A 14657-nucleotide genomic window follows, 5' to 3' on the forward strand; every position below is an offset into this window, starting at 1 on the left:
GCTGGATGGATGAATAAGAAAGTAAATTTTTAAAATATGATTGAAAAGGAGAGACTGGCCCTATCAGATATTAAAAAAGTTATTGAGTGTAACCAATACCGGAAGGTCACTTAAATTAAATCCACTTAAATCAGAGACCGAATTTTCATAAATAGTTTTACTAAAACTTTGACTTGAAATTTTTTACTAAAATTATAAAAATAAAAAAAGTTAACTTAAATATTTTAACTCTTAGAAATAATTTTTTGGTCTTTTTTCCTGATAAATTTATTAGAATCATGAAATGATAATTTTCATTTCATATTTGATTTCAATTGATTCATTTTACAAAAATATCCTAGACTTCATTTTTGTAAGGGTTTCTAATTAGATCATTCTTTAATAAAACTTCTTGTGTCATTGCCCTTTTGGCCTTAGCTTCTGCCCTTTAATAGCCAGCTAACTGGACTGACATGTTCTATAGCTATGTTCACGATTTAAATAGTTTTCCATCACATTTATCAACCTTATGAAAGCCCTACGTATTTTGTGAGATTTGCTAGTTCACTTTGTAATGGATTTTCATTGCACAGCCTACAAGACATTGGGAAACACAGGCGTGAACATAGATGATACTGTGAAGCAGAGAAAGATATTAGAGGAGGCCCAGACTTTTTCTAAGAGTATTTTATTATGTTATGATTCAACACCAAAAACAGATTACATGGCCAATAAATACTTGAATTATGAGGGCACTTTGGTATATAAGAATTCAGTGTAGGATAAAGGTGGCTTTTTTTTTTTTTTTAACTTTTAAGGTGACTTTAAATATGAGCAGGGAAAGTGGATCATTCTCTAAAAGTTTAAAAAAAAATTAAGAGAAAAAGTTAGAGCCATAATGTAACTAATGCCAGGGCCTTTGGCTCCTGCAACTCTTTGTCTTCTTTGAAGAGGCACAGACCCTTGGCTTGTAGTCACTTAGAAGATCTTAATGACCAGATACTTCCACATCATGAGAATCACTCAGTTTCCTTAGACTAACTTGGCTGAGAGAGGATGTCTTTCACAAAAATTTTATATGTTCCAATAACACAACAAGTGTTGGGTTGTTTTCTTGAAGTTTAGTATCCGCTCCTTATCTTGCCAAGGTCCAGGACAAAAGGGCAGGAGGATGGTTTCCTGATGCTTATTTTGTTTAGCCGTAGTTGGGCTTCTCTAACATCATTACCAGCATCTGTTTTCTAGAACCCTAGCAACATTGTCAGTGGAGAAGGGCATTTTATCAGAGGAACATAAGTAGCAGAGCTGTTCTGAAACAGACCTTCTCAAGTGGTATGCCACAAATTGGTTCCAGATGTGCTAATGTGCCCTTCCAGTGGTGGAGCTCAGGGCCTCCTTGACTCTGGCAATTGTTACATAGTCTCTCCTTTTTAACTGTGTACCGTATAGTGATTTTCCTTTTCTTTCTGTGCCATGAATACAAGTTGGGGACCACTGTCCTCAACAATTAGCTGCAAACAATGGGAACATGAATAATATCATTATTCAAAGAGTCCTTTGGTTTAGGGAAGAAAATTGCAGACTGTAGCAGAGAATGGATGAGGGGGCAGGTTAGACTTTTCCCTGAATTTCTGAATTCGCTCCAGTTCTATTTTCACATTAGACTGTATCACTAATTTACATTAGTATCAGCCTTTTGCAGTTTTAACCTGTTCCTAGTCCTTTACACATGCCCAAATAAATACCAGGAGGAATAAAGAGTTGAGAAGTAGTCATAAAAAGGAGGAGGAAAATCAGAGGAAAACATTTGATACAGGGGTTAGAACGGACAGAAAGAAATCAGAAAATAATGCTCCCTGTATTGTATTTAAACAAAAATGAGTATATCTAAAAAATCTAAGAACAAATTTAAAAACAAGCAAATGGGAAGATATTAGTAGTAACAGTATATATGATTTTCAATAACATTCTACAAATAAAAATCATTTTAACCTAGAAGACAAACATCTCAATAGAAAATAGCCAAATGACATCAGGAGATGATTGACAAATGAAGAGCTGCAAATGACCGATAAATATATGAAACATTCAGCTGCAGATATAAATGCAGATTAACAACTGAGAAAGTTACATAAGAAATTTGACAGATTTTATTTTAGTTTAGGGGAAACAGGACACTTATATAAATGCTGGTATTTGTGTAAAGTGATGAGCATTTTTATAGGTCAGTTTAAATGTTTTAAAACATTTAAAAAATGTTTTAACCTTCATACGTTTTGACCTTACATTTTAATTTAGGAGTTTATTCTGAAGAAATCAGAAGTGATACAAAGAGATATGAAAATGATATTCATTACAGCTCTATACTGTGATACAAACGAGAAGCAATTGAATTCTACAAAAGTGAGAGTAATGGATTTTGGATTAATGTCTTTGGAGAATAAGGTATGGAAAATATTGTCTGTGTGCTGCTTAAATTGGATGTACATTATTTAAATATACTATATGCCATCTAAGATACTCTTAATTGGAAGAGGGCTCATTTTCTCTGGCACTAAGGAAGAAAACAACAAAGATCTGAATTCAGACAGAAGATCCTGGCGTAAAACTAGGCAGAGTCAGGATCAATGAGAACTAGACTTGTCTCTGGAAAGGGACAGCAAAGAAGCCAGTTGGTCTTCTTTCAGAGTGTGGTTCCAATTCCTACAATCAACCACCATGGGCCCAGAAAGCTTCAAGCAAAGAGAAAACGTAGTGTTCACAGTTGGTAGTTGCTCAGGTAGAAGCAAACATAAGTCCCCTGGCAGAAATTGGACTTCATGCAGATAGACACAATTGTTTTTCTTTGGAACTTGGTCAGTGATTTTTTTTTTTTTTTTAAAGATCCCATTGATGGTAAAATGAATTTTGATATTAGAGTTGTTAGAAATGAAAAATTTTGTCTGGAGTGAAAGGAATATACTATATACATGCAGTTGGTGGGAACTATTCTGCAATTTAGCAGTGAAGTCTAATCTGTTGAATTACATATGTATTATACAAAACTTCCATTAACATTTATTACATATATATATACATATATATATATATTTTATTAAGCAGGCTGCGTGTTGAGCATAGAGCCTGATGTGGGGCTCAGTCCCAGGACTCTGAGATCATGACCTCAGCCGAGGCAGAGGCTTAACCCACTGAGCCACCCAGGTGCCCCTATTACATATATTTAAATGTTTACCTTAGGATTCCCATAATTATTTTTAGTCTATTTTCTTAATTTGATCTCCTCTGTTAGTATATTTTGAATCATTACCAACCTTTGGCAGTGAAGCTCAGGCATTTTAGAGTTTTTATAATTTCAACATTTTGGAAAAAGAGCTGTATTTATTTTAGCTACAGATTTGTGGGTTTTTACTGTTAGCAGGTGTATGAAAAGTCTTCCAAAACACTGGATCCCTGCACTGAGAGAGGAAAAAAGGAAGCGTGTTTAAGAGCACAGTCCCTGGAGTGAGAGCCATGCTCAAATTTCAGCGTTGACACATACTAGTTGTATGACCTTAGGCAAGTTATTTAAGTAGTCTAAGACTCAGTTTCCTCATTTTTAAAACAATGGTAATTGTATGGTTGAGAGAATGGAATGAAATAATGTAAAATTCCCATCATATAATATCCTGGTTACCATTTCTAAATCAAGATCTGTGAAACAAACTGCTTGAAAATGAGATTTATTTTTTTTTAACATCCCTTTGCTTTTCTTCATTGTAGTCACTCTTAACAATGATCATGCATAAGACACACCTTTGAAAATGTATAATCTCTTCCGTGCTTTCCTTTTTAAATGATATATTCCCTATCCCAGCAAGTAGAAAAACGAGGTGCACTCCTGATTAGCATAACTTTGATGCAGAAAACAGAAAAGGAAAATTTATAGGCCAGTCTCATTGAACAAAGATGCAAAAGTCCCAAACAAACTAAAGTGTCCAGCAAACCAAATCCTGCAACACACAACTAAGACTTATACACCATGACCATATTGGATGTATTCCAAGGAATGCAGGACTGGTTTAACATTAGAAAATCAATATAATTTGTCCCATTAACAGAATAAATGAAATAAATATGATCACCTCATTTAGATGCAGTAAACCATTTAACAAAATTCAACATCCATATTCCTTTTCATAAAAAAAAGTAATTCTTAGCAAACTAGAAGGGAACTTCTTAAATCTCATAAAAAAGTATTTACCAAAAACCTAAAATAAACATATTAATAGTAAATTCTCTGGTATGTCCCTGTCGGGTACAGTTTTGAAACCTAAGTTTTGACTTCTTTTATTTCTGAAACAGAAATGAAAGAAAAAGCTTTTTTGTTCTTCACTATTAACAATTTTTGTTCTTTTAAAACTAATGTATTCTCCCATTTTATCTTACTTTGAAATGATATAGTCTTTCGTGTCTCCTAAATTATTCATTTTATTGTTAGTTTTCCCCAACTATTGTGTCCCAGAATTCTTCCTTTGAATGCTCAGTGCTTCTGCTTTAAAAAGGCAGAAAATCTAAATGTAAATGTGTTTTTCTCAGTGTGAAAACATTGAGATTCAGATCTCAGCTATGACTGTTCTAGAATTATCATCATCAGAACTATGGTAGTGTTGGTCACTAGAGTTGTGTCAGCTCCTGACTGGAATGGATCAGTTGTATTTCACCAATGATTGTCTACAGTCAGTCCTGTATTATTAAAATGTTCCTTGCTGTGACACTAAACTGGTATAAGGCTGATATAATCTTTTAATTATAGGAGTCTTAGAAGTTAATTTTATGCAGTATACATATGGTAACAGATTGGTGTACATCCTTGGAAGATCCCAGGAGCAACCAAGATGAGTGAAGAGCAGACAGTGACTGAGCAGGAGAGACTGCTTCTGTGAGCAGTCCTGTGGGTTGATTCCTCTCCTTACATTTGAAGAACTAGCCACGAGCCTTGTATGTACACTCATTCTGTTATTCATCATTGTAAATAATACATAGTTCCACATTTAAATAAAGCCACATTTTCAAAATTACAATGTGTCATATCTCAATAATAGTCTAATTATATACAAAAGTACCATTTTTATTTTCCATTATGCTTTGATAACATGGAAAAAGTCAAAATCACTTTTCTTGGTTTTCCTTAAGGGCAGCTGAATATACCTAAAATGCTATTTCATTATAAAACAGCCTTATCATAATTGGAGATTGGTGGGATAAATATTGCCCATGTAACTGATAGGTTTAGAGAAGTATGCTATTTTCATTATGTTCAGGAAAAAAAATAAGTACTTCTAATACAGTAGTTCATATTCTAGTATTAGATTAGTACAAAAATTCCTGTTTGGCTGGAGTAATTTTTAAAGCTAGGTCTTAATGAATTTAGTTACTTCAATTACCTAGGATTTATAATCTGATTTTAAAATAACCAGTTTTCAAAGAATACAATAAAATATTCATAGTGCTAAAACTCTGGGGAGCTTAATTTAATCACTGATGACTCAGGAGGAAAGTCAGAATCTTGCAGTGCCTCATTTCATAATGAACCTCATCTAATGTAGGGTAAAGTGAAAATTCTAGTTATTTGAATTTCCTATTGAATTATGTGTAAACATACATATTTTGTAAAGGTCATGAAAGCTTTGTTATATATGCTCGCATGTATTTTCCTATAATCCTGTTTACCTCTGTTATGGGCATTACAGAAAAGAGAGTTTGAAACTTACTCTCCTTGATTAGAAAGCAGACATGAAAAATTACTCTGGTCACTCTAGACCTGAATTTCTTAAAGAAGGACATGTGGACCACCTCTTATAGAATCATCTGGGGTACTTGTTATAAATGCAGATTCCTGACTTCTTCACCAAGCCTGCTGAATCACTGTATCTGGAGAAGATCCCAGGATAGTAACAGGCTCTCCAGGTAACTCTGACAAAAGTTTGAGACTCGTTGCCAGATGGCTTATGGATCGGAGCTCTCAACCTCGGGTAGGCAGCACCAAAATCATTCCTCCTGTGGATGTTGATACAGGAAAAAAGTGACAAAGATTGAAATGGGTGTGTTACTTCCCACAGAGTATGAGAACAGGAAATAATATGTTCTGCCGTCGTCAGACCAAAGGAATTTTAGAGGCAAAGCTGGAAATAGTTCAGAGCTGTTTCATTCATATTTATAACATCATTGCTTACTTAAGGTTTAGATTTCCTGATGTGTTTTTCTTTATTGAAATGAAGTAACCTAAAGTTACCTAAAGCTGAGCACCATTTGATTCATTTGGAAGGTGTTTTTATTATTTTAATGTTTTGCTTTTACCCCAAGCACTATAGCAAATGTCTCTTTGGGGTTTCTTTCCCCTGAATATTTTGAGTTTTCAGAGCTTTGGTTGTGATATAATATGTATTTTCATTAATGTAAGCCAATTTTACTTGTAGTTCTAGTTGTTATTGTTGCTACTGGGAGCAGAATATAGAAGAAACTTTTCTTTAGAGGGAATATTTTCTTTTTTTTTCATTTTGTGCCACTGTGGGAAGATAAATGGATGATAGTTTTATTTGGTCCATTTGTTTTTCCTATGAGAGTTGAAACATGCACAGATTCACCACCTCCCTCCCTACCCCTTCAACAATACGCTTTCCATCCTCCCACCCCCATCTGAAGGGTCAGTCAACAGTGATTATTAAGCACTCATTACACTATAGGAAGTTGCAAAAGAAGACTCTACTCTCCTTTCCTGTATTCTGTTACTGCTGAGAATTCAGTCTGTATCCAAGTCTTGCTCCATAGCTCAATATCCACTTTTGCCCAGTGGCAGCTTTCACTAAGCCACAGGTCAATCATGAAGACCGGCCTTAGATTTCATCCACCTGTCTTCTCCAAAATGCTCCTCAGCCACGTGTACTGCAGGCCTGCTGGTTTTACTGTGGGCTGTTTTAAAAAAATTTTTTTTAAGATTTTATTTACTTATTTGATATATAGAGAGTGAGAGCACAAACGGGGAGTGGCAGGGGGAGAGCGGCAGGCAGGGAGAGGGAGAAACAATGTGGGTCTGGATCCCAGGAGCCGGGGACCACGACCTGAGTTAAAGGCAGACGCTTAACCAACTGAGCCAACCAGGCGCCCCAAGGTCTGATCATCAGTTCTGAATCCTAGTCTGTCCCTCTGTTTACAAGAGGAATGGGTTGAAACCATACTACTTTCTCTTTGCTATCTTGACCTTTTAGCCTCCACAAATAAGACACCAGCACCTGGAGAAGATAATTTCAGACAGAATCACAAAAGTAGGAAAGATACGGGTTAAAGCTTTCCAACACTACTTTGGGTTTTTAGTTGCATCACCCAGGGGATAAGACCTTAAGGGCTGGAAGCTTTTAGACCGAGAAAGCACCTTCCTGAATGCTCCTGCCTGTTCTGCTTTCCGGTTTGTATTACCACCTCAGAAAGATTTCCTTCTTTGAATCTCTCAAGTGCCTCTAATCCTTCACTGAAAGGGACGTTCTTGTCTGAGCCCATCTTCCTTCCTGCTGATACCATACACTGTGCAGCCAAGGAAGGCCACGGATTTGGGCTGTGTAGAGAAGAAACTACCTGCCTAGTTTCACATGTGTCTGTGTATGTGTATGCACATATGTAGGAGGGGGTGATGGACAAGCTGACTATGGGTCCTCCAACTCATGTTTTGTTTTCTTATTTTTTAAGATTTTATTTTTTGAGAGGAGAGAGAGAGTGAGAGAGCACAAGCGTGAGCAGGAGGGAGGGGCAGGCAGAGGGAGAAGCAGGATCCTCCTGAGCAGGGAGCCTGACGTGGGACTCAATCCCAGCTACACATGCTTTCATGTAGATCAGACGGGACCATATAAAACCCATATATTGAGAATAGGATATAGCCACAATATTAGTAAGGTTTATGCCCTGGCGGGAAAATAAATAGGTCTGTAAAGAACTATTTGAAGTCTTTATGGGTCTCTTCAGGAGCCACCAAAGAACTGGACTAGATCTAAATGACTTTTTCTCCCATTCACAGTGGTCATGTTGCACACATTTGTTTCAGAATCTGCCTCAGAGAAATAAGAGGTTGAAGGGAGGAATAAGTTCACCAGTTTTTCTCTAGGATTGCCAGATTTAGCACATAAAAGTATAGAATGTCCAGTTACACTGAGTTTCAGATAAATTATGAATAACGCTCCATGAAATATTTAGGACATACTAAAAATTATTTGGTGTTCAGATTTATCTGCATATCCTGAGTTTTATCTGGCAACTCCTATCTTACTGCCACTACTTAGAGTAGGGACTCTACCTCGAATTTGGTTATCTGCACCTGCCTGGGTGGCCTTCCCAACGCTACTCTTCTGATTTACCCCCACTGCCTACCACACACTAAGTTTTTTTAAAAGAATTTCATTAAGTTTCTCTTCCACACAAGAAATTATGCTCCAAAGGGATTTTCATTGTGCAACTGTATATTAAATTTGTGTGTATGTCTGTCATACATTTTCCTTGGGGACCTTTTTCTTTTATCAGAATCTCAAAGAGGCATCTTGAAGATGCCTAAAGAACTGTAGCTTATACAAAGAAACAAAAGTGGGTGAATTTAGAAAAATGCACCTTGCCTCAATCCTGACTTTTCCTTTAGACATCAGTAGTTTGAAAGCCCCTCATATCATTTGACTCCCACCAACATCTTCCAAAATAGGCAGGGCAGATTGTTTCTTAAAAATTACTGCTTACATTTCAAAGGTAGGGTCACTAAATCCCAGACATGTGAATTAGAAAGTCATACACAACTATTACTTGGCACAGGCAGAGTTGAATAGAAATCTGTCAAGTGCAAGTTTATTTCTCTCTCTACTTATATAGACCACCAACTTAATAAAATCAATTTTGGCACAATACTTTAAGCTACAGCTTCAAAACTGTATATATTTGAACCTCAGAAAGGTTTGTATCTCTGAAGAGATTGTTCTTATGCCCTTCCATCTGGTGGACCTTGTCACTTAGCTGTCAGTTACAAACCACAACTCTTGGATGTTTGGCCATTTGACCTATAGGGATGGCTTTTCAATGTGGTCACGTGCCAGAATACACCCATATTCCATTGCTGCTATTCTCAAATATTTAGACTATTAAGGTGTTTCACTGTCAGTGTATAAATCCTTATAGTAATAAAAATCATTTAATATTTTATGCTTACTCATTTGAAAGCATAAAAGGAATAATAGTGTGGCTATTCATCTATTTTGTTTGGTTCTAAATTTTGTCTTTTTCCACAAATCAAGTGTGTTCTAAAAAATAGAGCTTCATTTGCCTCTCGGGCTTCCATATTTTTCCTCCAACCTCTTTAGTCTCACTGTCTTTTTTTTTTTTTCCTTTTTAAAAATCATTTTATCTTATTTTTTTCATCATGATAAGTGCATTCTTTAATCCCCATCCCTTATGTCCCCTATTTCACCCTCCCTCTGTTAACCATCAGTTTGTTCTCTGTTATTTAAATGTTTCTTCGTCTTTTTTTCCTTTGCTCATTTTTTTTTTTTGTGTCTTAAATTCTACATATGAGTGAAATCTTATCATATTTGCCTTTCTCTGGCATATTTCACTTGGCATAATACACTCTAGCCCCATCCGTGTCATTGCAAACAGCAAGACAGCCATATAATACTCTATTCTATACACGTACCATCATCTTTGTGCATCAATGGATACCCGGGCTGCTTCTATAGTTTGGCTATTGTAAATAATGCTGCAATAAGCGGGTGCATGTATCCCTTCAAATTAATGTTTTTGTATTTTGGGGGTAAATACTCAGTAGCGTGGTTCCTGGGTTATAGGATAGTTCTGTTTTTATTTTTTTGAGGGAACTGCATACTGTTTTACACAGTGGTTGCACCAGTTTGCATTCCCACCAACCGTGCCCTTGCTGACCATTTTTTTTTTAAATCAACCTATGGATGTCTTGTGATTTATATACATTTCTATGCTATCTGTAACCCAGTCGTTCCCTCTATATGTGTGACTTTCATATTTAATTGTCTAGATGAACACAATCTTATGTGTCTAAAAGCCATTTCAAACTTAATGTGGAAAACTAAGCTGCTAATAAACTATCCCACCACCCACTTTCACGTCATCCCTATCTTTCTCATGAAGTGGCCATTCTGTAATGCTCAAGGAGGAGGGAAAAGGAAAAGGAAAAAAGTATAGAGATGTTCTTAACTTTCTTTCAAACCCTACAACTGGTATGTCAGCAAATCTTGGGGGCCCTTCTTTCCAAATACATCTTCGGATTGATCCCTTTTCGCCATCTCCACTGCTTCCCTACGCCAAGTCAGTTACCTCTCACCTGGATTACTTCATGAACCTCCTGATTGGTCTCCCCTTCTGTCTCTGCACTCCTTAAAAGAACAGCCAAAGAAAGTTCTCTGTGAAGATATAAATCAGATCATGTTGCTTCTGTGTAAAGCCTATTATAGCCTCCCATCTCACTACAAAGAAAGCCAAAACCCTTATAAATGACCCGTAAGACCCTACATGATTGCCTCTTGGGCCACAACCTTTCATGCTCCCTTCACAGCCCCTTTTCTCCCTCTTCTCCCCATGGCAGCCTCCTGGATGGTCCTCCTGCAGGGCAGTTCTACCTCTGCTTTGGGTGTTTCCTCTTTGCTTGCTGTTCCTCTTCTCTCAGACACCAGCAAGGCTTCCTTCTTTTTTGTATGTCTTTAATGTTACTTTCCCAACGCTTTTAGCAACCTTCCCTGCCTTATTTCTCTTGTTAGCAGTTATCACTTTAATATACTAAGTATCTTGCCAGTTTACCTTATTGTCTCTCCAGCTCATAATAAGCATTAAGTAAATATTTGTAAAATGAATGAATGCAAAGATGATTTTCCTGTGTTGAAGATATTTTAAAAATTTCATCACATATTTTGATGGCAAATCTAAAAGTGGTTTTCACAAAGTAGTTTGACTAATGATAAGTGTAGCCTGCTAATGTGATTCCTTTGAGGAAGTGAAGACTTAAAAACATATTTGAAAACATTTACTATTACTAACCCTGGGTATAAATATAAAACAGTTTTTGAAGAAAACATGTGTTGGAAGAATTAACTAAATCTCAACAGACTTCCTTAAGAGGTAATTATGAATACAAATGTAGGACTCTGAGCTGTGAAGAGAAACCATGAGTCATTTCAGACAGGAAGTCATATTAGGTAAAGCTTAAAGGCAAAGAGTGACTCTGGTGATTGAAAGTTGGTAAGTGATGATAAAAGTTAATAATATTAGTATTATATTAATATTTATTAAGGACTTATACCATTAGCTATCGTGTGACTAAGTGCTAAGCATCATGAGTGGTAGATATCTTTATTTTTTCATTCTACGAAGAGGAAAGAATATCAAAGCTTGGAGTAGTTAAGTAACTTGCCTATTGTCCCATTAGCTTTAATGATGGAAGCCATCCTTGAATTTAGATCTGAGGCCAAAGCCCAGTGAGTGGAACTGTTTGATTTAGAGATTAACGGCAGTTCACAGGGTGAAATTTAGGCGGAAGTAAAACTCCTACAGAAAATCCTCTAGGGAGGCACAATTTTGGAGAGTAACATGGTATTTCCCAGAAGGCCATACACAGCCAGGGTTTCCTGTACCTCTGGATCACATTGAAGCTGCTTTGGCTGAACAACACATAAAGGATGTAGTTTGTGGTTAGGAACAAATTATGTGAAAAATACATACCTTTAAATACTGCATGCACACACTGTGGGACTAAATGTTCTCCATATAAGAAGCACTGAGAGATGGAGTGAAAGAGTAGAATCAAGTTCACTATCAGAATTTTCCTTACAACTTAATATGTTCCTTTTTTTTTTTTTTTTTTTTTTTTAGATTTATTTATGTTAGGGGGAATGCGCACATGCATGGGGGCAGGAAGAGAGGGAGAAAATCTTCAAGCAGACCCCCATGCTGAGCAGGGATGGGGACATGGGGCTCCATCCCATGACCCATGAGATCATGACCTGAGCTGAAACCAAGAGTCAGATGCTTAACTGTCTGAACCACCCACACGTGCCCCAAAACGTTCCATCTTACCCCTTCCCCTTCTCTTTTATTTTGTGTATATAGTTGATGTTGCCTGTGCTGCTTTATGTGACACAATCTTGCTAAGAGTCAAGCAGCTTTGCTGGTCTGGGGAGGATTATTTAATTCTCTAAAATACTGAAAATCTTATTAAATATGTGTTGCTTGTTGTAGCATATCTATATATCCAAAGCTGGTAGAATCAGGCAGCACATCAATCATGGAAATACATCAGATCTCTCTCTAGAACTAATCAACAAAAGGGATGGCTTCAACTATGTAAAATAATGCCATTTGAGATGAAACAAAATTATTTTACCATGAAAAGATGGAAAATGCTCATTTTAATTCAGTCTTCATCTTTGTTTAGGGGTCCCACTTCATGACCTGGTATAGAGTCCTTGTCCTTTCAGTACGTCTGATGACTGGGGACTGGAAGGGTATCATGAAAGTGGAAATTCTTTTTCAGAATCCGGGAGAAAATTTCAGGTGTCTCCCTTAGTCAGCATTGACTCTGTGTCCCTCATGTTGTTGAGAATAGTTCTCCTCAACCTTACTCCCACCCCAGCACACCAAGGCAAGTGGCATGCTTCCACCAGTATAAAAGTGTTCTCAGCACAGGTGGGTCACACCATTCTATTTCCTGGGAGAGAAAAGCAAAATCTGGGGAGTCTAGATTGAGTATAGTTTGAAAAGCTTTTTCCTGGAGAGTCTATTATATCCTCCTATGAGGTAATTCCCTTACTCTCTGATCAATCATTATTGGTTTAAAACAATGGCGCCTGATAAATACTTATTGAATTTAAGTACTAACTTAGGGTTTCTCACTCTGACTGGAGGATTTTGAGTACTGTCTTCTCCTAACCTGTCCACTCCCCTGTTTGCTGTTGTTGGCGTCCACCCAAGATGTTCCTTGGGGTATGTGGAATGGAAACTGGCTCAAAGCTTTGTGTAGTGGCTGATCTTATTGAAGAGTGAGCACAGTATGTTGGAGAGATTACTGCTTGAAAGCCTGTCCTGCTTACAGACTCCTTTCAAAAAAGAGGTTGCCCCAACCACAACCCCCTAAGAAGTAGCAATGCAGGCTGTTTCTTCAGCAGTGGTGCTGTGTGGCGCAGCATGTTAGCTTTCCATCTGAGTTACAGTTGGAGTAGGAGAGGACACCTGACTCAGAGGTAGCCAATCGGTCGGCTGCCCAGTGGCTTCTGAGATTGCTTCAAGTAAGAACTTTCCCCAAAAACGACAATGGTGATAGAATCAGACTCTCCCCTCTGGGGCATTTGATTATGAACTATAGACACAGAACTGGCAGCAAGAGGAAAGAGTTATAGTTGTGCAACTTGAATTATGGCTGTGTTCTGAAGACGTTTTACGAAGAGTTGGGGCAGTGGTATGCTGGGGCTGGCTTTCTCAGGCCCAACAGCTGGTTCCATACATCTCTGCCCCACTCTGCCTCAGGCTGGCAGGAGTACTGACACCACATCAACTGGTTTTTGTTATAATTGAGGTCTTTCTCCTCCTGATCTGGTTTTCAAAAATTTACGAGCACACCACTGGCTAAGGGAAGGGATGGTATCTGGGGAGCAGGCAAGCAGTTACCTCTTCTGGGTCCTTTGTCTTAAAAACAAACAATGTTTAAGGTAATATGTTAACATGATTGGTTTTAAGATTATATTTAAAAAGATGTTAGAGAAAATGTTGTGAAATATATGATTTAAATATCAGTGGTTAAATTACAAAGCTCACAGGAATGTGGTCAGAGGGGAGTACCTTTCCTGTTCCTGGTGCTTATCAAAGGCAAAGCCTCCACCTCCCAGGCTCACAAAGGATGACCCGACAAGCCGGTTAAGTCTCTGGTCTTATTTCCACACATATTCTTTACCCCTTATTACCTGAGGTAACTTGAGTGCACACCAGTTACTTAAAACCACAAGAGCCCAGTAAATCCTGGGCATTTGGAAAATGGGAAAAATTCATACAGCAAAAAGAGTATATAGAATTTTGGAATGAGCTTTGAATTCAAATGCTCCTTCACCCCTTCCTGGTAACATAATTTATCTATGCCACATTCTCCTTAGTTGTAAAATACGGATAAAGGATAATAAGCTCAGAGATATTTGTAAGGATTAAATGAAGTACCCTGGGTAAAACATCTAGCTCAGTGTCTGGCACTTGTTACACACTCAAGTACCTTCAACTCTTTGCTCCTCTCTTTAACATACTTATTGGAGCCTTGAAGACAGTTGAGGGAATGGGGCACCTGGGTGGCTAGGTCGGTTGAAGGGCCCACTCTTGGTTTCAGCTGTGGTTGTGATCTCAGGCTCATGGGATCGATGGGGAATGCCCTTGGGCTCCATGCTCAGTGCAGAGTCCACTTGTTCCTCTCTCTCTGCTCCTCTCCCGCCTGCCCCTCTCAAATAAATAGATAGAATCTTAAAAATCAAAAATAAAAGCAAAACCAGCTGCTAGTTTTGCTGTCAAGTCAGTAGAATTGGTATAATCACTTAACTCTCCACTTATATTAATATGAATTAGGTTGTAAGATAATGCCTTGTTTAAAATTTTATGTTTTTGCTTATAAGGTC

The 14657-nt window shown here is 37.5% G+C and overlaps 1 protein-coding gene and 1 long non-coding RNA gene across 2 annotated transcripts in view; one reads left to right on the plus strand and one right to left on the minus strand.

Annotated features, from left to right (window-relative positions):
* The window catches only part of LEMD3 (LEM domain containing 3), a 78947-nt gene extending 73911 nt beyond the window's left edge, over window positions 1–5036 (plus strand). The window contains exons 14-15 of the mRNA XM_004752489.3: window positions 2278–2424; window positions 4772–5036. The gene's annotated coding sequence lies outside the window, so the exon portion shown is untranslated. The remainder of the gene's footprint in view (window positions 1–2277; window positions 2425–4771) is intronic.
* Window positions 3683–14417, minus strand: LOC123389958. Its single transcript, XR_006604633.1, has 2 exons — window positions 10340–14417; window positions 3683–6927 (listed from the first exon to the last, which is right to left on the minus strand). It is a non-coding gene; the product is annotated as an uncharacterized LOC123389958 (long non-coding RNA).
* Between the last annotated feature and the right edge of the window lie 240 nt (window positions 14418–14657).

Source organism: Mustela putorius, unplaced genomic scaffold, assembly GCF_011764305.1.
Source record: "Mustela putorius furo isolate JIRA1106 unplaced genomic scaffold, ASM1176430v1.1 tig00537227_pilon_pilon_pilon, whole genome shotgun sequence".
Taxonomy (NCBI): Eukaryota; Metazoa; Chordata; class Mammalia; order Carnivora; family Mustelidae; genus Mustela; species Mustela putorius.